This window comes from Coturnix japonica, chromosome 7 (genome assembly GCF_054131305.1).
Source record: "Coturnix japonica strain WE chromosome 7, WE-NBRP24, whole genome shotgun sequence".
NCBI lineage: Eukaryota > Metazoa > Chordata > Aves > Galliformes > Phasianidae > Coturnix > Coturnix japonica.
This window is the reverse complement of record NC_140669.1, coordinates 16,259,123-16,282,304: the sequence shown is the minus strand read 5'-3', so window position 1 is coordinate 16,282,304 and position 23,182 is coordinate 16,259,123. Positions and strand designations below refer to the sequence as shown.

Here is a 23,182-nt window from a genome sequence, read left to right as displayed (position 1 = left end):
TGTTTTTTTGCTTCAGGAAGCATTCCTACCAAAGAATGGAAAAATCTACCAACAGAAACACTGCAACTTGTATTCTTAAAAGTCATAAATATTTTCCAGTGAAATTATATTCTCTATACAACAGACTACTTTCACTGAAAATTCACTACGTTGCACAGAAAATTTGAGATGAGTGTCACTTTGCTGTGATTCAGAGATCTACAGAGTCTGTATGATATAGAGTCTAGAGTTGTGGTTTGTTACTTCACCAGTATGGATTTATAAGAGACAGTAACTCAAATCACTTAAGAAGCAAAATCTTTATAAATATTCTGGAAAATGAAATCTCACAATTTAAGAGTGCTAACTCTAAATTTAGAATAAAAGGAAGGGTCATCCCGGGGTATTTGCTTGTACTCCTTCTCTCTTAAATAAAAAAAATAGAGGATGCTTTATAAGATAAAGGACGTAAATTCAGTTTTCAGATCATTTTACCCAAGATATAAGGTTTTGAATTATTTATTTATTGGTTAGCCTAATAAAACTCTGCCATGAGTTTTTGACAACTGAAGGGATGAGGGAGCACTTGCACAAGTTCCCTACAGTATCAATGGGGACTCATCCATGGAGATCCTCAAAAGCCATCTGGATGTACTCCTGGGCATCCTGCTTTGATACTCCAGCTTGAGCAGGAGTAGGACCAGATGACTTCCAGAAGTGCCTGCCAACCTTGGCCAATCTGTGAATCAACTAGACACAATCAATGGTTAGTCTTCTGCTTAAAATAGAGAACTTTTAAATTATTTTGCTACTTATGGTAAACAAACAATTGTGCCCTGCATAATTTTTGCCACTGCCTTAATTTATATTCAAGTTTTGAGTTTAAACAATGCCTTGATTGTGCAGGAGAGCCAAAATAAATTGCAGATAACTTCAGAATATTGACCTTTTAAAATCAACAACAGTGGAAAAATATCAAACTATAGAAGTTTACACTAGTAACTGGGGGATGGGTTTAGCATGAAGAAATGGGACATACTAAGAAACATATTAATTTCATTATCTTTGGTAAAAATAAATCCTTTAAAATTTTAGAATTTGTCTGTTCCTCTCATACACATTCCTCATCTTAACTGGAAACAAAAACAAACGCTAAAAAAAAAAAAACCACCACAAAAACCCCAATCCTAAAAACCCACCCTCCTTTGATTTGTTTGAAAATTGCTCTTTGCTTGCTTCTTTTCTAAGGGAAGTAAGTTTTGGGCCAGCTTGGCTCCTTGTAAATTCAAGAGATAGAGCCATCATCAAAGTCAAATCAAAAGGAATTATACACAGAGGTTTTTTTGTGTTGCTTGTTTGGTTTTTTTTGTTTTTTGTTTTTTTTTTTAAACCTCAGAACAATATGAATACTTCATACAAATTACTTGTACTGAGGAGAGAGAGAGACTAAGGAGGTCAAGATGCATTTGTCCAATAGGCACGAAAAAGTTCTCAGCAGAAGCTATTCCATGAAATAAAGGAAACCAAGTGAGAGGTGCTTTCAGAATTAAGTTAAATTAAATGAAGCTCTGTCTAGCGTGAGGAAAAAAGCTTTTTATACTGCTGGTTTTTTAATCACTACTGGTAATCATACTGATCATGAGATGAAGCCTATTCTTTAAAGAAACATTTTGTAATTAGTGTAGGAACATCAAGTAAACTTACCAAGGCAGACAAAGTAGACTGGCAAAAATTAGTTCTTGTAAGCTGCATTTTGTTGTTGCTGTTTATTTTTGTGGTTTTGTTTTGTTTTATGCTGATATAACTGCTTTTGCCTGAGAACTTTTCCTGGGAAGCTAATACTAAATTCAGCATTAATATAAAGGTTATTCCAGCTTATTCTTTAAGTTATCGTGGGAATGAGTTATGAAAATAAATATATACCTTAAAAATCTTTTTAAAGGAGGATTTCCTTTTTTCAGTAATTGAGCTCAAGTTGTTTCAGAACATTTTATTTAAATTTCTTAGAAGATAAAGATTCTGCAAAATTTCTCGTTCTCTTGGGACAACCCATCAGATGGCACAGAATCATGGAATTGTAGGGGCTGGAAGGAACCTCTGGAGATCCTTTAGTCCAGTTCCCTGCTAGAGCAGGTACCTTACAGAAGGTTGCACAGGTAAGCATTCAGGCAGGTTTTGAATATCTGCAGAGAATGAAACTACACACGTGGTGATCTATCAACCTCAAAGTAAAGAGAGTTTTCTTCATGTTTATATGGAACATGCTGTGTTCCAGTTTGTGCTCACTGCCCCTAGAAGTGTCTCTGAGCCGTGCTGAAGAAAGCCTGGCCTCATCTACAGCCCAGACAGGGTATTCTAGGAGCCTGACTTCCACTCAGTGAAAATTCTTCAAGTTCATAATGCCAAAGGGAAATTCTTCAGGTTCATGAAAATGTATCTTCATAATCTTTGTAATCTTTTCCTAGGTATCTGAACATAAAACAAAGTACATAGGGATAAAGCAGTATTTCTAGCAAAAATATTTCTATCACAGCTGTTCTCTTCAGTCTACACATCTAAATACTAGCAGATCAGTTGAGACTGGGCAAAGGATGACAAAGTAGTCTCTAAGTTTCTAGAATGAATGAATTAAAGTGTTACTTTCCTAGCTCTGACAGTGCTCCAAGGCTGCTTAGTCCTCTCCTCTTACAACTGTAAGTTTCAGACAAATGTAAGCAAAATGAGGGGTAAGAGAATAAGTAATTTCTTGAATTACTAAATCATTTTGTTACAGTATTATGCGGAGTCTCTTGCAGTAGAGGAGTGAATAAGCAGTTCTTCATTGAGAGAAAGGGCATACTCAGCAGTGTTAGGTGCAAAGACATGGTTCTAGCCACTGAGTCAGTCAGTGAACATCAAATCAAAGTGCAATCTGGAATAAGTCAGGCCTGCAACTCCCTGTCCCACATGTCAAGGTACTGAACTTAGTGTGTGTGTGTTTTGAGTGCATATTCTCTTAGGCTAAAAGCACAAAATTTAATTTCACTCCTCAGGAGACTGAATTGCAAGTGTAGAAAGTAATTAACCATTACCAACTGATGTATGTTATAGTGCTGGAAACTGCAGAGAGTAAGGAACAATTATCTCCTGGTAGTAAAGCTCTGAGGAGCTTTTCCCTGCTTATTAAACATAAGTTATAGAAGGTAAGAGGGATGAGGCAGAGAAAGCAAATGCCTGAAATCCATGTACCTGATAAGCATAGCAATGATGTGAATATAGATGCTCTGGTATAGACCCCTGTAGGAAACTTCTTATGTAACTGTGTGCTCTTTACTGCTGTGAAACTGTAGCAAAGACTGATGAGCCTTCTATTGAAAATGGTGGCTAACCTCTTTTTGAATTTATTTTGTGATGTGTAAAGCAGGAGTATAAAAGGGTGTATTTTTTAACAAAAAACATGTAAGCCTAAAACAGTCCTGCTTCCGTAAGGTTCAGGATGGCAATAACAAATTGCAAGAATAACTACAAAGCATCAGTAAAAAGTTGAAGTTGTTTATCTCCAGGTAAACAGATTAAAGTCTCTAGTAATACAGTTACTATATTCACTTATAATTAGTAAGTAAGCAGAAATTTTCAAAACTCTAAAAAGCCATAGCTGTGAGGAAAGCTAAAAGATGATCTTATTTCTGATATTAAAAATGGTTTTCTTGAGCACAGAAGAGCATGTTGGGGGAATTTATTCCCATTTCAGTCTGTAATAATTGCACTTAGATTTTGGACAGACAGCAGAATACACACAACCTATGAAAGGATGGAGTAGCTAATGCTTTGATGAGAGCTGTTCCATCAGACTTTTTTTCTGAGTTTACATGACATACTCAGATAACCTCAGCTGCACTCTAACAAAACAGAGCTCACACGGTCTATTTCTCCTTTACAGTTTGTTCTGCAGATTTTCCTATTCTCCATACTTAGAAAGAATCTGCAGCCAACAACAGCTAGTAAGGTTCTGACACTGCTCTGCCCAGACATTTTGGCTTTCTCATTCCCATGGAGTTTTCTTAGAGGAAATATAACCCTAGCTTCCCTAGGGTTTTTTTCTTGTATGCATAATACTGCATTTTGAAAACAGTAATTGAAGAATTAGCAATGTGGTTGTTGCAGCATACTTCTTTTTTTAACAACCATTTGTACACAAAATATCTGAGCTAATTAAGGAAGTGTTCTGATAAATCATAATGCTGTTAGCTGAATCATAGAATGGTTTGGGTTGGAAGAAACCCTGAAGATCATCTAGTTCCAAACTCCTGCTGTAGGCCAGGGCCCCTCCCTCCAGACCAGGTAGTTCAAGGCCCCATCCAGCCTGGCTTTGAATGCTTCCAGGGAGGGGTCATGCACAGTATTACTACAATTACTCACTTGGTAGAATAAGTCTGAACTTCACTCCATAAATACTAAATCAGCATAAGAAACTGAATTTTCAATTTGAAACTTTCACTCATAATGCAAAGTGCCCTTCTAATGCATCAAGCTTCAGTAATAACACCTCTTTTAAAGAGACCTTGATATAACTATAACACAACTATAGAAGCATCTTCTGTGCCACTGAATACCAGATAGTGTGAAAGCAAATAGGTTGCTTGTTCTCTATGTATTTTTGAAGGTTACCTCAAAGATTGATTCCATGAATCGATTTAATTGATTTTGTCATTGAACTGATGTAAGAAACTTATAAATGCTTCATACACTTGTAATGTTGTGCTGTAGAAAATTAGGAACCTACCATTTTTTAGGATCTTAAATTTAAGAGAGCTTTGGTAGCAGAGTCTGAGTAATATCTTGTCTTAAATGCTAAGCAACTGCTGCTCTGAGTAACTTCAAGTGACATTACCTTTACATATACTTACAAAAGGTAATCTATTGTTAACTTTGTGGCTTACTGTTTAATTTTGCTGTAGTGTAGCTGAATGGAATTGAATGTAGAGCACAAGTTAAAAGGTCCCTCTTCTGGGAAAGGCTGATTGTCGCTGTATTTTCAAGGTATTAAGCAGCACAATGGACTTTACCATACCTAACAAAAAATTACCTAGAATGTCAAAGAAGGAATGAGAAGTGTGGATAAAGAAGAAAAATCATTTTTTCTCTTGCAAAATAAATTATTTAATCATAAAATGAGTAGCCCTCAGCCAGGAAATTCAGTTTTGGGAATGGGAAATAAATTGTGCAGCTCTTTTTTTGTTGGTGATATCAAATCTGAGAATTACTGGGGAATAAAAGTGATTTGTCTGAGTAAGAGATTAGAGTTGGATCGAGAGGATTGCATTGCCTGAGTTTGTGTCCTTCGATAGAAAGATTAAAGTTTTATTAGATTAGGTCAAAGAGCATGAGAATGGAATTGCATTTGTTCAAGTCTGCTGTTCTTTTGTATCAGATTCCTGACATACATTTTATATAATTTTATCTCCTTAATCATGTATTAAATATCCTAATTATGAATTTACTAAATATCATCTTTTTGTCATTGCTTTATTTTCAAAATACACATTTGCAATTAGAAAGAACCTCAAAAACCTAACTTGCACTTAGACCAAATTTTTCATGGGAATTGCAAAGATAGCTATTTCTTAAATTTAGTCCCAGATTTTTTTGCTTTTAATTTCATCATAGTCTACACAACACCTGACAGAGTAGAACAGATGTTAATTAGAGCCTTTAGGTACTAGCATAAAACATGTAACTATATAATTAATAACAGTATCACGGAACTGTAAGAAAAATATTCTTGAACAGATGGTCTAAAGGCCAGGTTTAAAATAATTCAAGAAGGTTTATGTATCTCTGGATAATCATCCAAACTTCTGGATTATGATTTTTCCAATGAAATGAACAAACATATCCTCTACTACCAGTGGTAATTTTCTGCTTTTGCAAACTTACACAAACTAAAATAAAAATAAGAAAGGTCTTACTCCTGTCCTCATTGACTTCAATCAGAGTCTGGCATTGAAAGGATCATTACAGAATGGAGAATGAATTCATGGTCTGTGCAGTGAGCTGCAGTTGTGACTTGTAATTTCCTTAGAACTATCACAGCCATTTTTATCATTGACTTTTTCATGAACCTAACTGCTATAACAATTCAGTGCTTCATGGAATAGATTCTTACCTTTCCTTCTTCTACACCTGTGTAATTTAATTTTCTGGAAGAATATTACAATCTTGAACTGCTGGAATTGTCTGTATTTGGGAGATTCATTAAATGATATGTGTACTTAAGATTGAATTAGAAAAATATTCAAAATTATTAGTAAATTTAAAAATCATATTCAAGTAAAAGACAAGGCAGAACAAATGATTATTTGGAGTATCCTCATAGAAACTGTATTACATAACTGCATAAAAAATTGAAGTCATGGAGAGTGCTAGGGAAAAGCATTTATGCATGTGAAATAAGCATATGCTATGCAATTTAAGAAGTTAACTTTTTAAAGGTCCACATTGTTCTTTTTTCCACACCTTGTTGAACTGTATTATGTGATCCATGACTCAGATCTTGATGATGTAGATGTCAATGATAGAAGCATGCTGTCTTTCTGAGGGCCAGAATTTTTATTAGTGTATGTATATTCTCAAGTTTTATCTTATAGATATGTTAAATTTCAGAGCTTCCTACCATCTCAATAGTTGAATTTGCTGTGTTCAGCTTAATGCCAGGGGAAACAAGTGTTCTCTCTGCAGTTTCTCACTTCAGTTCTACTTAGTTTGGTCCCGATTCAGTTCAGATTACGTGTTCTCAGTGGACTTTATCATAGTTTATCTTACAGCTCACTTTTCTCTCTCCTTTTTCTGCCTGTGCATGCCATTCTTTGACTCCTTCTCCCTTTGTGCAATGTTTGTTTGTTTTGTTTATTTGTTTCTTTTTTCCTTCTGTTTACTGGAAGTTGTTTACTGGGGAAATAGGCAGAATTGGAGGCAGATCTCAGTGACTCTCCAAAATCAATATTTTCTCTTTATTGAAGAATTCCCCTTGTCTCTTCCCATGATTCTGGAAGTGACCAGATGAGACAGTTACTGCCTTAGACTTACAGCCCAGCCCAGCTGTAAGCAGAAGACATGTAACTGGGTGGCCATACCACTTGCTGCACCAGTTGGTGCTTGATACTAAGGAAATGAAACCTTTACATCCCTTAGTTCTGTAGCATCTTACCCTTTAAAAACTGGAACAAAGTACATGCAGTCAGCATTCAAAATAATCTTTACAAGTAACTACCAAAAATCTCTATACTTTTAAAGAAATGATAACGTGTAATTGACTGTTTCTTATATAATGACTATAAAAATCACAGTTCTCCAGATAAACCACATGTAATTAGAGTGATTACCATACAACAATAAACCACCACTATTATAAAACCATAAACTGTTATTCAGTGTAATGAAAAATCTGAAATCTAATTGAAAGTGCTGGTTTAGCATAATTCCCACAAGTCATCATTCTTTAATACTGTGAAATGAATGAGGCTTTTGTGGGAGCTATTAATTGTTACTGACAAGCAATAACCACTAGAATGAAGCTCTAATTATCAGCAGCAATTAATCACATTTGTTGTCATCTGTGATGTCAAAAAAATAAAAAATAAAAATCAATAATATTCCAAACAGCAAAAAGGAATGTATACCTCATGTTTTAACTCATTTCATAGAAATCAGATAATCCTTTTCTGGATTAAGCAAGAAATTACAAAAGTGCCATTTTCATTCTAAACACAATGTTCAGTCTTGTTATATTTTTCAATTTAAAAAACTCTCCCACTTTATTCTGTTTTATGGAGACTTAGGTACCTTGCAGGTTTATTTCTACACAGTTAAGTAGAATTTATAACATCATTTGTTACTAGCATGATTTTATTGTAGGCACATGGCTTTAAAAATAAGAAATTATAATCATCATCTGAGCATAGTTCACTAGCCTGTTCCAGGAAGTCACTCAATGTTACTTTTAACAAGCAAGCTTGAGTAGGAACTGAAGGGCTCTTGGAGATGAGGGTGTAAATAAGGCTGGTAGAGCCTTTATTCTGGTACTGAGCATTCAGATGAAAGGAACTCACTCAGAAAGAACACGTCATTAAATACTTTTAATCTTGTTCTCTTTTCAGTTGCTGTTGTTTGCTTCAAATATTTGTTTTCTACCTTGAAGAATCTACACAGTACATTAAAAACATACATAAACATGTTTGTGAATAAAAGGATAGAAAACAGTTAAATACCTTTACTAGTCATTTGCTTGGCCAAATATGTAATTCAGGCAACACAATTTGAAGGCAAACTGCAAAACTGATCTGCTAAGTACAGCACTGAAAATTCCTGATTTTGTAAATAATATTGTTGGATCACTAAGGGCACGTCATGGTCTGTACTCTCAAATAATTTTGTGTGTGGTTTGTTCTGGACTAACAGTAAATCTGGATCTTGTTGAGAGCTCAGGACATAAGACTTAGCCAGTTGTTACCGTAAGACACTATCAGCTACTGATGGCATAAAAGAACTCAAATTTAGAGTAGTATGAAAACACCAGTCTAGATTCTATTGTAAATAACTTCATTTTGAAAAAGCAGTGAAGTCCTAAACAATTCATTGTGCTGTGTTGTTCACTAATGGTTTCATCCGCTCCTCATAATCCTTCAAAGATATAAGTCCTTTAACATGAATAAACAGAGCAGGAATAACATCTGTTCATAATGTACTGCAAATATCCAGCAGAGCATCTTTATGGAAGAAACATATGAGAATTGACAGTTGGATACAAATGAAAAGAACTCTAAAAATAGATACAGGAATCATATTTAGCTAGGACTTAGGCACCTCCAGAACAGAGGGCAGATGCATTCTTTTCAAGTTTCAAGTAAAGTGTATTTCTGAAATTCAGTATACTAGTGCCTTTAGAAGTGAGAGGCTGGCCATATTACCAATTTTGTTTCATTTTATATAACTAGTGTTACAATTGTTTAACTACTGCATTTTCTCCTATATACTTGTGAGTATTGCCATCAGAATGGTATAATAATATGTGATATCCTACTAATATAGTAATTCTCTTTGCATTAAGAGGACTGTAACCAGCAGATTCAGGGAGGTTATTTTGCCCCTCTACTCTACTCTCATAAGACTCCACCTGGACTACTGCATCCAGTTTTGGGAGCCCCTAGCACAAGAAGGATGTGGAGTTGTTGGAGCAGGTCCATTTGAGGGCCTCAAAGATGATCTGAAGGCTGAAGCACCTCCCTTATAAAAACAGGCAGAGAGAGATGGGGCTCTTCAGCCTGGAGAAGGCTCTGTGGAGACCTTATAGCGACTTGGGGAGGGACTTTTGATTAGGGTAGGTGGTGACAGAACAAGTGGAAATGGTTTTAAACTGGAAGAGTGTAGATTTAGACAGGAAGAAATTCTTTACTGTGTGGGTGGTGATGCACTGGAATAGGTTGCCCAGTGAGGCTGTGGATACCCCCTCCCTGGAAGCATTCAAAGCCAGGCTGGATGGGGCTTTGAACTACCTGGTCTGGAGGGAGGTGTCCCTGCCTACAGCAGGAAGCTGGAACTAGGTGCTCTTAAAGGTCCCTTCCAGCCCAAACCATTCTATGATAAATTGGTAATCTCTTTAAGATTCTGATCTCTGTCATTCTCATAAGACATTTTCACCACCTCTTGGTTATTTACAATCTCTAATTAGATAAAAGTACTCATGGTTTTCCTGCTGAGTGTAACTGAACATTCTTTCTCTGAAGTCCAGCACATTTTTGGCATGTCTGCATTTTCTTAAACTAATTGAAGACTTTGAAACTGTACACATTTAATATACACAGCATTGTCTTATAATACTGTCATAAATCCTGAAATGGACTGCTTAAGTGAATTGGGCCAGGAGAAAAAAGTTTGTATGTGATAAGAATACTTTGGAATGTAATTCTCTCCTTGATTTGAACACTTCTATTCACTAATGGAAAACTCTTTCAGTCATTTTTTATGAATTCCTAAGTTCTCAATGTGAAACTTAACAATGTGTGGATTTATTAAGAAATAATAGTAGTAATAGTTACCCTGCTGTGGTAAGATTTTGAATCAAAGAATTCGTGTTTATTTTAAATGTCTGACATTTAATTAAACTTTTTAAGGTTTTCTTTTCAGAAGAAATTACTAAGTAGTACTAAGAAATTTTCCATTACCAGCTTAAAACTCCTACACTAAATATGTATCATGACATAACACATTCATTTATGCTTGTTGTCAAGGTAACAGTTTTATCAGAATAGCAGATAAAAGTATTTAAAATTCTTAGTTTATTAGGGTAAGGTAAACACAAATTCTGCTAAAACACTAATTATCTTGCATTAATATGGGATTGAATACATTCATATAGGAAAAAATACACAAATATTACACTTGTAATATAGCGTGGCTCTCCTTTAAAGAATATAGTGGTAGATAAATAGTTGCAAATTCAAAAAGTATGTTTACAAGGTAGAGTCTTCTAACCAGAGCTCTCAGTTAACACATACTCAAGATTCCTGCTAACTTAACAGTGATGAACGCCCTTGAACGATGATAACTGGTTTCTGCTTGGCTCTCTCTCTCTATCCCTCCTCCTCTCCCTTTCTTCTTTCCATCCATCCATCTTTTCATCCATCTCTATCTTATTTCTGAGTATTAACTCTCAGTTCCTGACATAGGTCATTTTTACATCAACCTGTTCTGGTGGCTGAAACAGATTATGTATGGAATAAGCATGAATGGTAGTCAGGCCAAAATGTGTGACAATTTCAAAGGTTTTAATAACAAAGTGGAAAATGTATCTTCAGTTGGTGTTAGCATTATCTGAAGAGTGAACATGTATGCACTAATTTGCACAGCAATTGCAACACATCCTCTCTTGCCAGCACCAGGCTGCATGTGGCTAAAGTGTAGCGTAAACCTTACAGAGCAAACAGTGCAGTAACCTTGAGACTGGTAACTTTTTCCTGTGGGTTTTGCTAAGTAGTACAGAGAGGGAGAAGCTTACAAAAGCCGTACAATCATAGTTCCCTATTTATTTAACTGGGAGGTTGTGCTACCTTTAAATGACATCAAGTCTCTCAGATGACAGATTAAAAAGTTATCTTTGTTAATAGATGGTAAAACTTGCAGGAAATCAAATAAATAATACATAATAAGAAATACTGGGAGTTATTAGAATTTGTCCAATTTATTCCTACTAAAGATCTAGCTAAAAAGAGCTCTTCTGTATTATGGCTGCTTATTCTGAGCATTTGAATAGATGATGGCTTTGAAGATGCCATCTGAAGTATTGCACAGTTAGCGTAAATGATTTAAAAATATTCTGCTACTGTAACAGATCTTGAAATGCCTCATCTAATGGTGTATGCTGTTCAGAGCCAAACCATTTGAAAAAACTGCTAGCCTATATATTTTCATTATTTGGTAACATAAAATCTGTCTTTTAATGTTTTAGTAATGACTGAAAAATAGCTTGCAGAGAATAGTATGACCTTGGTTGGAATTTGTTTCAGTCAGACTGTACCTCCAAAGATGGCCCTGGAAGGTGGAAGGGTTAAAGCTCAATTTACTGGCTTGGGGAGAATTGAATTTACAGGCAAATGTTGCCAAGTTACTTTTTATTGCACCTACTTTTCTGAAATTTTGTATACCTTTTGGATACATCAATAACAATTTTCTTCTGACTACTGAAATATTTTCTGCCTTTCTAAATGTGGGGTCTGGAGATTTTGTTTGGGAATCTTCTAGGCCCTATAAGCAGCTCACTTATCTTGGTTGCCACAATTATGTAGTTTAGGATTCTTTTGATTGTCTTCAGCAAATACTACCTCCTAATCAATGTACTGCTCTGATCATTCACTTGATGATTTTATTATAGCTGTGCATATGGAATCTCATTTTCAAAGACAAGTGATCTAATGTTTTATCCAGCCTACCTCAGAAAATCTGATGCAAAACTGTATTAAGGTAATGTGGATACCATTGCACATGGCATGTACTCATTTACTGACTTGTGAGTCAGTGTTCGGTGAGGCTGTCTTCATACTGGTACATGTGGTAATTTCTGGAAAATTTCTTTTCCAGTTTAAACCTTCCTAATAGGAGTTTATTACTTTTCAGTAGCTGGAGAACAGTACAGCACAAATTCAGTTCTCTTATTTAGTTCCATCTCCATTTCAGTTACAGACCCTGTTGCTATAATTAAGAAGTTTGTATTCTATATACTTGGGAGTGTTCTGTTTTCTTCACCCTTCTAGCACATTCCCCAAGGTAACACGAGATAATAACATGCCATATGGCAAATGGAATCAGCTGAAACACCACGGAGTGTCTTTTATCATGTACATTTTACAATATGACATTCCCAAGTTTGTAACTGATGAATACTACATCACCTAAGAATTCTAACTGTAACAAGCTGCTTCTCCCATTAAAGGCATCCTTGCCAATACCTTGAACCTTTTTATTTTTTATTAACAAAAGTGCAGCAGCTGTCATTTTCTGGGAATCAACAGCTTACAAAGGAAGTAGCAGAACAACTTAATGTGTGGTAATCTTATCAACATGCAAAAAGTGCACTATGTTAGCATCAACAAAATATTTGCAAAATCACAAACTGTGCCATATGTAATTGCTGTGATGCAACACTAATAATATAGATTTCCTGAGAATTGCAGGATGTGTTATTTAGGTAGCACTATTGCACTGTTTAAATAGCACTGTTTGAAGGCATTAGGTGTAGTTCTACAAAAGTGAAACATAAGCAATGTCATAGGCATTTTGTAGGTGGGCTAAAGCAATTTCCCCAAAGGACCAAACTCAACAAGGACTTGTATTTAGTGGATATACTGAACACACGTGGTAAGCTGATGCCACTTCAGAATGTAAAGCCCTGTAAGTAAACCATGTCTTAATAGCTGGTGTGTTGATAGAGCAGCATCTCACATTGGCTTTCATTTTGTAATATCTTTTGTAATCATTTTGTAAGCAGAAGGAAGCAGATAAAATAGATAGGCAAATGATAGATGTGTAGTGCTTAGTTGTGAGTACATCATTTCATCTTACAGTTGTGGCAAATGTAATTTTAGTTCATTCTGGAAATAAGTTGTATCGAAAAAGTTAAGAGTGTATTTCTGTCACAAGCAACTGAAAGGCCTTATGTAGCTAGACTTCCAATGGCTTCCTTCCCAGCTTGTACACAGTGTACTTTCTCCATCACGTTTACTTCTACCACTGTGTCACGACAAGTGGCAAAGCAACTTTTCTTTAAAGCAAGGGAGCAGAAGAGCAAAGAATGAACTGTTGTTCACTTTCATGCAGCTTAGCTTCTGGATAAGTATATTTTTTACTCTCCTTCAGTCGTGCTTGAGAACTAAAAGCACGCACAAGCTCTAAATGAGCACTTTATGTGCCATCAGTGTGAGAAGGCAGAGAGAGCTTGTAATGTGGTTGCTTTGTTTCAGTGTATTATGTAATGCCCAAAGAGCTCTGTACTAGAATAGTATAATTTAAGGTTTTAGAACTTGGAGCTGCGTGGTTGAGAAAGAATTGTAACACGCAGCACAACTCTCTTTTTCTCTCTTGTTCAAATATTACTTGTTTGTCTTTCTATATCAAATCGTAACATGTTTTATTTAAACAAAGTAAAATGGAATATGGTAAAAGGATTGTATTAAACAATGTCAAATACCAGGATAGTAAGTACTTGCACTGAGGGTAATGGCAATTTGTCTCCAAAAGGAAATTAATTGTTAGAGTGGGTGTTAGAAAGGTATGCATGTGTGTTTATCCATATATCAATATATGGATATATATAGCAGTAATTCTCAGAAATACGAGAAAGGAAAGTAAGCAAAAGCTATTTCAAGTGATTTTGTACAATTTATGCTTATAGAGAATCAGCTGAGTTCTTTACCTGAGTTTTCAGAAACTGCTCTGTTTTTTCATCCTTAATTTCTCTTTCGTTCTTATCTGCATCTTATCCATTGCCATTCTCCATGGATTGCTTGTCTCCTTGTCATATGTTAAACCAGTACAGACTGCATACTGAGAAACCTGCAGTGACAAATAGAGAAATATGCACGAGTTATGTGCTGGTAAATGAAAGACTTATTTTTATTGTTCTTCTGTCTTTTGTGAAAACAGAGATAAAACAATGAGAAACTTGGGTCAAGTTCTGAAGTAGTAACATGTTTGTACATGTTACAAATTTTTACATTGCTAACAGCTTAATGCCATGCACAGAATCTGTTCATATTCCTTTTTTTAAAAAAAAACAAAAACAAAAACGTGGCAAGAAGAACACATAGATATGCAAGTTTTTCTTTGGAAGTCCGAGAAACATCTTCAGTGCATTTATGTGTCTACTTTTAAGCCTACTCTGGAAGTTTAAAACAAGGTGTCTTATCCATGGCACCTCTGAGTTCTGGTCACAATTGCAGGAATTATCCTTAGTCTGTTTACTTTCTTTCTTTTACCATGCTTTTTTTTTTTTTTTCCCCCCTAGAAATGATTTCCTGACTTTTCCCTAATTCCTAACAACCCCTCCATCTTTGTATCTCTTTGCCCCATCTTTGCTTCTGAATGGACAATCAGACAATTACAAGTTTATAAATTAAGATCACATTGTCCTACTTTATGAACTTTGCTATTCCCAGCATTCTCTGATTTCTAATCCTCTGAATTCCTTAATTAAATGCAAGATAGTTATAAACACCATTATGGGGAATTTGATCAGAAATACTTGAAATGACATATTTTTGTCATAGCAATACAAAAAATAATTAACTCCCCTGGGATGTTTAATAAAAACTGAAATGTGAGAACAGACAAGGGTGCCAGAGAATCTTAATTGAATTTAACTACAGACTCTTAGGACCTATCTTTGAAAATGAAAAGCTTATCTTTTAATAAATAATTCTATATTCACAAGGAACCTATTTTCTTGAAAAGGACAACAGAAGTTGTTTTCACAAAGACAAAAGGTCTTTTTTACCTAAAATAGGTAAAAGGTTTTTATACCTAAAATAGTTACCTTTAAATGATAAAAATAGTTGTCTTTCTATCTGGAAGTCTGCACAAGCCTCTGTGTAAGCCTGCCTGCCACAGGGCCTGGGCTGGACACAGAGATATAGTAAAGTGGGCAGAGCCCTGCATCAAAGATGACCTTACACAGGTTGAAAAGAGTGATTTGGTCCCACAGTTCCCATTGTTATTACCAAAAGGATTTACATGTAACAAACATCAACATAACTATCCTGTTATGCTATGTAATCATTAGCCTGTGTATCATTTATTGCAGAGCTCTTTGATTAGTCACATCCTAGCTCGAACATGTTTAACATATGCTTTCTTAGAGAACAGTAAATTTTATTAAGATGCTCAGCTTTTTGCAGGGAAGATATTAAATGCTAATTTTCATTATTTGCCAAGAAATGCATTCAGTACACAAAATACAATGTTTTCTTTGATTATTTTGCAGGAACCATCTGTCATGTCCCCACCCTCACTGTACTGAGGAACACAGATGCTGAAGGTAAGCAGCACATTTACTTTTGGCAACCAAACCACCTCTAGCCATTACATATAGCTAGCTTTAGAGCAAACATGCTGGAGAAGGTGGCTACCTATTGTGATTCTAGTGCACTGGGACCAACTGTGATTACTCATGACAGCAAATCTCCTGAAGTCCTGGGGAAATTTGTTTTATAGTTCTTGTCAGGAGAGCATATACAAACACAATTCCAGCTGGGAAGTGGAAACTTCAGGCTAGAAAAGTATCAGGATGAGTTCAAGTACGTATTTGCCCCTTCTCCTTCCTTCGTTCCAGTAGAAAATTATACTGAAAGCTGTTTTTCTCTAATGATTGTAGAAGACTCTGAAATTACGCACAGCAGGTAGAAACATTCGGCACAGTTTTCAAAAGATATTGCATATTCATGCGTTTTACAGTGCTGACAGCTAACTACTCCAAGTGGAAAGGCTATATGCTCTGCTGTTGTCCATTCTCTGCCCATTTTAATTCTTAAAACTCTGGCATCAAATTCGGGGGCTGTATGCTTTACTGCCTGTTATTCATACCATCACTGATGGATGAAGAAAAATATTTAACAATCCAAATCATTTTGACTTTGAGCCAGACTGAAACAAATTGGTACACTTCAAAAATGTTTGAAAGTGAAAAGGGATATTTCTTCAGTTAAACGCATTAATCCCTTGCTATCTCCTTTCATATTGCACAAAGAGAACGCAGTGCTATAATATGAATGCACCTAGAGCATATTTCAGGAGCAAAATATAAACAGTGGCAGCGAAGGGCACTTTATGTAAATGTGTTTTCTGTGTGATGGCTTTGCCTCCCTGATGATTCTGGAAAGACATAATAATTTGGAAAAATAACTGGAGTGCCCTGCCCTTTGGTTCATTGCCCCAGGGTGCTTACATACCCTTGCAAATCGAATTATGACAAAACAAAGGGTTTATTTAGGTGGGAGTTTCTTTTAAAATACAGTAAATATATAACTGTAGAAAAAACAGAGATAAAGCAGATCTATAAAAGACACCTTCAGGAAGAGGAAAAAGACCATCGTGCCTAACTTTATATTGCGCTCATTTTCCTTTTACAGCCCACCTGTCAGTCTTGTTATCTTTGTCTAGAAAAGAATTTACAGTCTTAGAATTTAAGTGTCTGCTTCAATTGGTTTCCATGGTAACTTGGCTCTGTTTTAAAACCTCTATATAAAATTGGATTGGTTAAAATGTTAATGCCAGAATGGTTGCCCATACCTCAACTACACCTTTTTCATTGATCAGCAACATTCAGTTAGGGGTGTCCTTCCATCTGCTCTAGTTCCTTTACCTCCTATAACACTCTGCCTCACTAAGCAAATCAGTCAGTTTTCATCTCACTTTTCAGAGATGCAGAATTTGGGCACTGACTAGTGATAACACATTGCATGCTGTGAAGTACAGAGCAAGGCACATTAGGCTCTGGCAACTCGAGCTCACTGGGGAAGGGTGGTCCTTGTGTCTGCAGTAACCACACTGGGTTATCTTAAAAGATACCAGAAGAACCAGAAGAAGGACAGGATCTCAATTCTAGAAAAATGCTTTTCATTAAGGTAGAAGAATTTCCCCTTTAGTCCAGATCAAGGGGAAACAAAAGTTTTAGAAAAGCAAATGAGACTATTAGTTGATTTTAAGAATTCTATGATAATATTCCGTCACTGTGGTTATGAACCTTTTATCCAACCTTTTGTTATCCCATATCTTAGTTTCAGGCTTTTCCCATGCACTCATAATTTCTGATTCTCTGGACAAGTTTAACTTTGTGATAATAATTCTGGTTGCTGATCTAAAATCTCATTTAAGAAAAAAATGAATAATTTTTATCTAATTTAAATACTTCAAGGATAATACAAGTTACAGTTGCAAAGAAATCTTCAAAGAATTTCTAACACGGAGATGATACAGCTCTTCAAGAATTACTCTGAAAACCTAATACATTTTATAAAAGATGATGCTTTACCTGTGTAACTAAAAGATCTTAAAATTCTATACTGGGTTTGCTTTTCTGAGTTGTATTGGGTACCTACCTATTTGTATCAAAAATTTTTGTTTCATAAAAGACACAATCAGAACGAATGAAAAATAATTTTTCACTACTGTATATGCCACGCAGACATGCCAAAAGCTACTGAATGTGTGTATACACCCATTAATTTACAACTGAGATTGTCTAAATACTTGGTAATGATCTTAGGTTTTGCAGTGTGACAAAAAGATTATTTTCCTGTGATATATGATTGTCCAGCTGGTCTTATTATGTGTCTTAAACAACCGAAGCAAGTTCATGTTTGCAGTGTTTTGTAATTTGCCTGGTATGAGAACTTGCACCTATATACACACAGAAGGGCATTTTCTTGGTGACTCCCTTGCGTCTTTTCCTCCTTTCTCAGTAGCACTACTATGCAAGTTATACGCATGCTATATCTTTTATATGGGTTTACTTTTGTATAGACTAAACTTTGATTGTCAAATTCTTGCTCATGTAGATATTAGGAACACCTTGAAATTCAATTACAATTCCAGAGGAAAAGTTGATGTCTTTGTCCTATACCAAACAGTATAAGTCTTCTGGAAACTGGATTTAGCCTTCCATCATTCCTCCTAAAATAACTTGAAAAGCAAAACATTTTTCCACCTCTTTGTAGCATTTTTAACAGGTAGCCTCATTTACATGTCCCTAACACTGTCCTATAGACAATAATTTCTGAGGACATGGCATTGTCAAACTAGGGTATCATCTTTTCACTGCATTCCTCCCATCAATCTTGGCAATAGCATCTTTACAACACTCTTGCATGTCAGTACAATATGACCTTCTCTCACTGATTTGTGTGGACTATGCTTAATTGAACTATGCTTTTTGAATGGGCATTTTTACTTTCACAGTGTGATTTTTAGAATAGCTGACATACAACCAACTTGTCTTCAGTTTCCAGATGAAATAATAACATCTGATGCTTAATTGAATGAAAAAATAAATGGAAGTTCCTCATTTTTCATTCTTTTAGCCTCTTCTAATTCAAATGAAAAATTAAATATGCTTCCACTTTTCACGTTGTTTTCTATTAATTTCTATTCACAATCCTTATTATGAAAAGTGGACTAATTCTGATGCCATTGTATCATTAATGATTTCATTCTGATGCTAATTGGTACTCCATAATACAGTAGTTTGATGTGAAACTGATTATGATATGTATTTTACAGGTTGAGATAGGAAATTACTTGTCAGGAATGGTCTTTAATACAGTTCTCACTGTATTTAACTAACCTGCTAATTACTATGTGTTTCAACAGGCAAAATTTTCTTTCTCTCTGAATGTTGTTCATGTGTACAGCAGGGTAATTGTTAGCTGCAAAACCATCAAAAATATATCATTGGATATTTCTGCCTTTTTAGGTAGTTTATGAAATACTGATCGGTTACAAGGTGGGAGGTATTTTCTTAATCTTTGCCCCATTATTCTGGATTATTCTTTGTTAAAAACTTTTTTTTTTTTCCCTAAATTACTTTTTATTTTGAAATGTCTTCTATCACCTTACATTAATTATTACTGTGCATTTAAGGAATATCAGTGTCAATCACTTATCTAGTTTCTTGTTGGTAGGAATTCCAAATACCTCACTTCTATGCCTTAAATAATTATGTGCTTATTTCTGGTATAACTATGACTGCCCTCACACATTTTCCTATGTGAGATTTTTTTTTTCTTTTCATTCTACATTCAGTTAGGATGATCCAATTAAATACCTGTTTTCCACTTTTACTGTGCTTCCTGAAGACATGTATCATAATTTGAAGTCAGTCATATTGTGATTAAAGTAGAACAAACATGTCTGGATATAATAATGAACAGCTCCAATATTCACACACCTGTGAACTTTCACAATTACAAATCTCAGACACGTCTGAAGGCCAAAGGGTTTTTATATAAACAAGTATTTAGAAAGAGTCAATAGCTTGGTAAGAATTTTACATACCAGCTTTGAACTGCTGAATACCTTATAGATTAATTTGCTTCTTAGCTAGAACTAAAGCTCAGTGGAAATTGAGCTTGTTAATTTTTTTTTTTTTCTAAAATTTTAGTTTAATAAATATTAACACTTGTTAGAAAAACAGTATATTCTATAGATAGGCTGGAAATGATATGGATTCAAACCAGTCTTTCAGGACAGTCTCACTTGTCATTCAAACATATATCACATTTAGCTGGAACAAATAGCCATGAATGTCTAACAGAGAAATACAGAATATTATGAGCATGATTTACACGTGGCCTTGGGCAAAGGAAAAAGTGAAATCTGATGGAGATCATCCAAATCTGGAATGCAATCATGGAACTTCTCTAGAACAACTTAGCAGAGTTCTGCAAAAGACTGCATAATGCTCAGTATAGCCAAAATCTTGTGGCAGTCGAATTTGAACAAGAATGATTTGGGGATTTTCAGATGGTGTTTACAAATTCCATATTTACTATTACTTAAAAATAGAAATGAGAGACCAATCCTGCCATAAAATGTGTTGACTCTGCTAGATGTCCTGCTCCTAGGTGATAACAAAGCAATATGTAGGGTCCAGAGTAAATGACCGTGCTTTACTTCCCCACATTATGTAGTCTTAATCATTGAGATGGTTCAGATTCAGGAATTTGCCTTTCCCTGATCTGCCTTAACATCTCATTATCTTTGATAATATCTTTGCAGAAACATATCAAAGAGCGTCTCCCTCATTAGAGAATCTGTTTTAAAAAGTGAGAGTTTATTTATATATTTTAAGGAATGACAATTCATACAGCTGACTAATTTTACTGTCAGTTTAGCTCTGTTCATTTATCTGCACTGCACACAGCCTTGGAAGATGCTATCTCCCTGAATAATCAGCTCCACTCCCATTTCATAAATTTGGGTTCTCTTTTCCTGGACTAAGGAGAAAAGGAGAAAAAAAATAGAAATAAATGTATTCTCAGAACACCACCAATTGCAGAAGAATTAGTTCTTTTGATCCAGAATCAAGGTATTATGCAGATGGCATTGGATTATGCAGCCTTTGCCTATATTGCATTGTTTAGCTGACTTTAGAAAAGTGCAAATGGTAATTTGTCTATACATACCTACCCTACTATTTTACTGCATGATTAAGCAGAAATTTCACAAACCTAAAGTTCATTTCCTAATGGTCCAAATCCTTATTTAATAGAAAAGAGAGAACTATGTTCTGTTAAGCTCTTTTTTGAAATTCAAATTATGTTTATACCTTAGGGAAAAGACTAACTAGAGGCTAACACGGCTTGCATGAGCTTCAGATGATTAACCTACTTTATATCTCTCTTACCACACTGCATTGGTTAATCATTATCTTTTAACAGTGTCTTAAACAATTAGGAAAACAACATTTATCTGTTTTCTATATTTAGAAGAACTTACACAAACTAACCATATTTTTCCTTTGTTTTCCATTATACTCACCATTTGGATTGTGTACAGTAGAATTAACGTCAGAAAAAATTTAATCTCAATCCTTGAGTAGACTCTAATGAGTTAATTCTTTCCAATCTTTACTCCTTCTCTAAACCCAGTGTCCATTACCGTTGAATGAGCCACTATGAGTTTTTCATTGGTAATGAAAAGAGGTTGTTAAAATTCACAGTGGCATTTTCCTACTTAGAAGCTGTTTTATCAGTTGCTGTTTCCCAGAAACATTAGACAACTGATTGGGCAGTCCAGTATAGTAAGAAGACATCACTGAATATTCTGTTCAGAATGAAGCAGTAAGAACTACTATTACAATATTATTATTATTTTTAATAAGTGAAATTTTCTGCCATGCATTTAAAATTAAAGCACTATTTCAGTCAATATAAATGTATAGTGCACCTTGGCAACAGAACAATTCTCACTGATGAACCATCCAGATAAATGAGCTTTATCTTAGTCTGATATTATTTTTGGTTCCTTATGCTACAGGATATAGAATTCAAAATATACTGAAATATTTTTAGTTCTTTAACTCTTTTACGTTACCTTTTGCTCCTGATCAGATTTCTGCAAACTATGTAAATGTTCTGTTGCATAGGATAAAAATATGTCCATATGAACATAAGACTATAATCAGATTCAGTTATTAAAATCCACAAGCAAAGTCTACCGTAAAACTGGCTAGAATAATAGTTCCAGAAGTTGTATGATCTTAATGGAAACTTACTGCAGCAACTACTTCTGAGACGTTAGATATTCCTTTCACTTATGGAAAATCTGGTCATAATTCACGCCTGCTTTGGGCATGCATGAACAGTGAATCTTTCACACCTTGAAAGGCTTGTATATAGAATCGTACTATATAAGAAAATCCTCAAAGCTTATTAATTTTGATCTTTTAGAGTAACTGTTGATATGTGACTCATCTGGCTACAGTTAAACTTCAGAAAATGTACGTCAGAGGGGGAGGTGCCAGCCCTACCTTCATCAAAATCAATGGGGGTGATTACAGTTGTGTGGAAGAATGATGGGTGTAAAGACAGAAGCTAGAGACTTAAATGATTAAATAAAATATACTGCATACACACATATAAAGAAAAAAAAAACCACTACAACTAACTACATAAAATAAAGGGCACTTAGGTGCTTATAATATCCTGGAGTCTGTTTGCAACTGCAAAATGTAACAAAATGACATTTCTTCACAGGAACACACTGACAGTAAACTCTATCAATTAATTCTGTAGTAGACTGTAGATATCACTGTACTCCTTGTGTGGCCTTGCTTTGAATGAGTACTTGAAAAAAAAGAGCAGAACTATCAAAATGAGTCAGAACTCCATAAATTTCTTATTAGAAGCTACAGATTTGTAAATCTGGCACCTGCTTTGCTTACATTTAGATGTCCAGTGTATTGGTAGAAGATAACAGAAGAAGTAGAAATGTAAAGTGAATAACAAAGACAGGAATATATTTGTGATGGAAAATACTGACTAATTCTGGAGCTTTCTGCTCAAGAGAATCCCACTACATCTAAGAAAAGAACTGTATCTTGGGAGCATTTAGTAACAAAAAGTTCCCACATGTAGAATACATAAGTAATATTCTTTATTAATATTGCTCCCTCTAATGCAAAGAATTCAGCGCCACCTTTTTAGCATTTCCCAAGGCCATACATTTCAGAAACTTTGTATTTAAATAGCTCTTTCCCAGAACTGTAATAACAGAAGATTTCATTAGCAACATTTAGGAGTTTTAAATTATCGCTGCAGAAACAGATACATTATAGTGCACAAAGAGAGAATAGTTTTACCCCAAAGCAGATTCTCAGTGTATACGATTCATATGGAGAATGATCATGTAAATTAACTGTTTTTCTTTTTGAGTATGTTTAAAACTAGATTTATTTTCAAATTAAGGAAACATTATCAAAGTAGCAGGAAAAAATCTCACCAGCAAAAAAATCTACTTGAATACTAAGCACTCACTGCACATTATACATGTACGCATCTCCATTTAGAAAGGCAAAGAGATTATTTTTTAATTGACAAAGAAATTGTGAAGAGTTGCTGTGAACTTTGGAACAGTCAAGAGTGGTATTCTAATGTGACATTAAAAATATTTTATGATTATA

General features: G+C 34.9%; 1 protein-coding gene across 3 annotated transcripts in view; it reads right to left on the bottom strand.

The window, feature by feature from the left end:
- Positions 1–23,182, bottom strand: part of B3GALT1 (beta-1,3-galactosyltransferase 1) — a 171,132-nt gene that overhangs the window by 87,074 nt on the left and 60,876 nt on the right. For all 3 annotated transcript variants that reach the window (XM_085552415.1, XM_085552414.1, XM_085552416.1), the window contains one exon: positions 13,922–14,061. The gene's annotated coding sequence lies outside the window, so the exon portion shown is untranslated. The remainder of the gene's footprint in view (positions 1–13,921; positions 14,062–23,182) is intronic.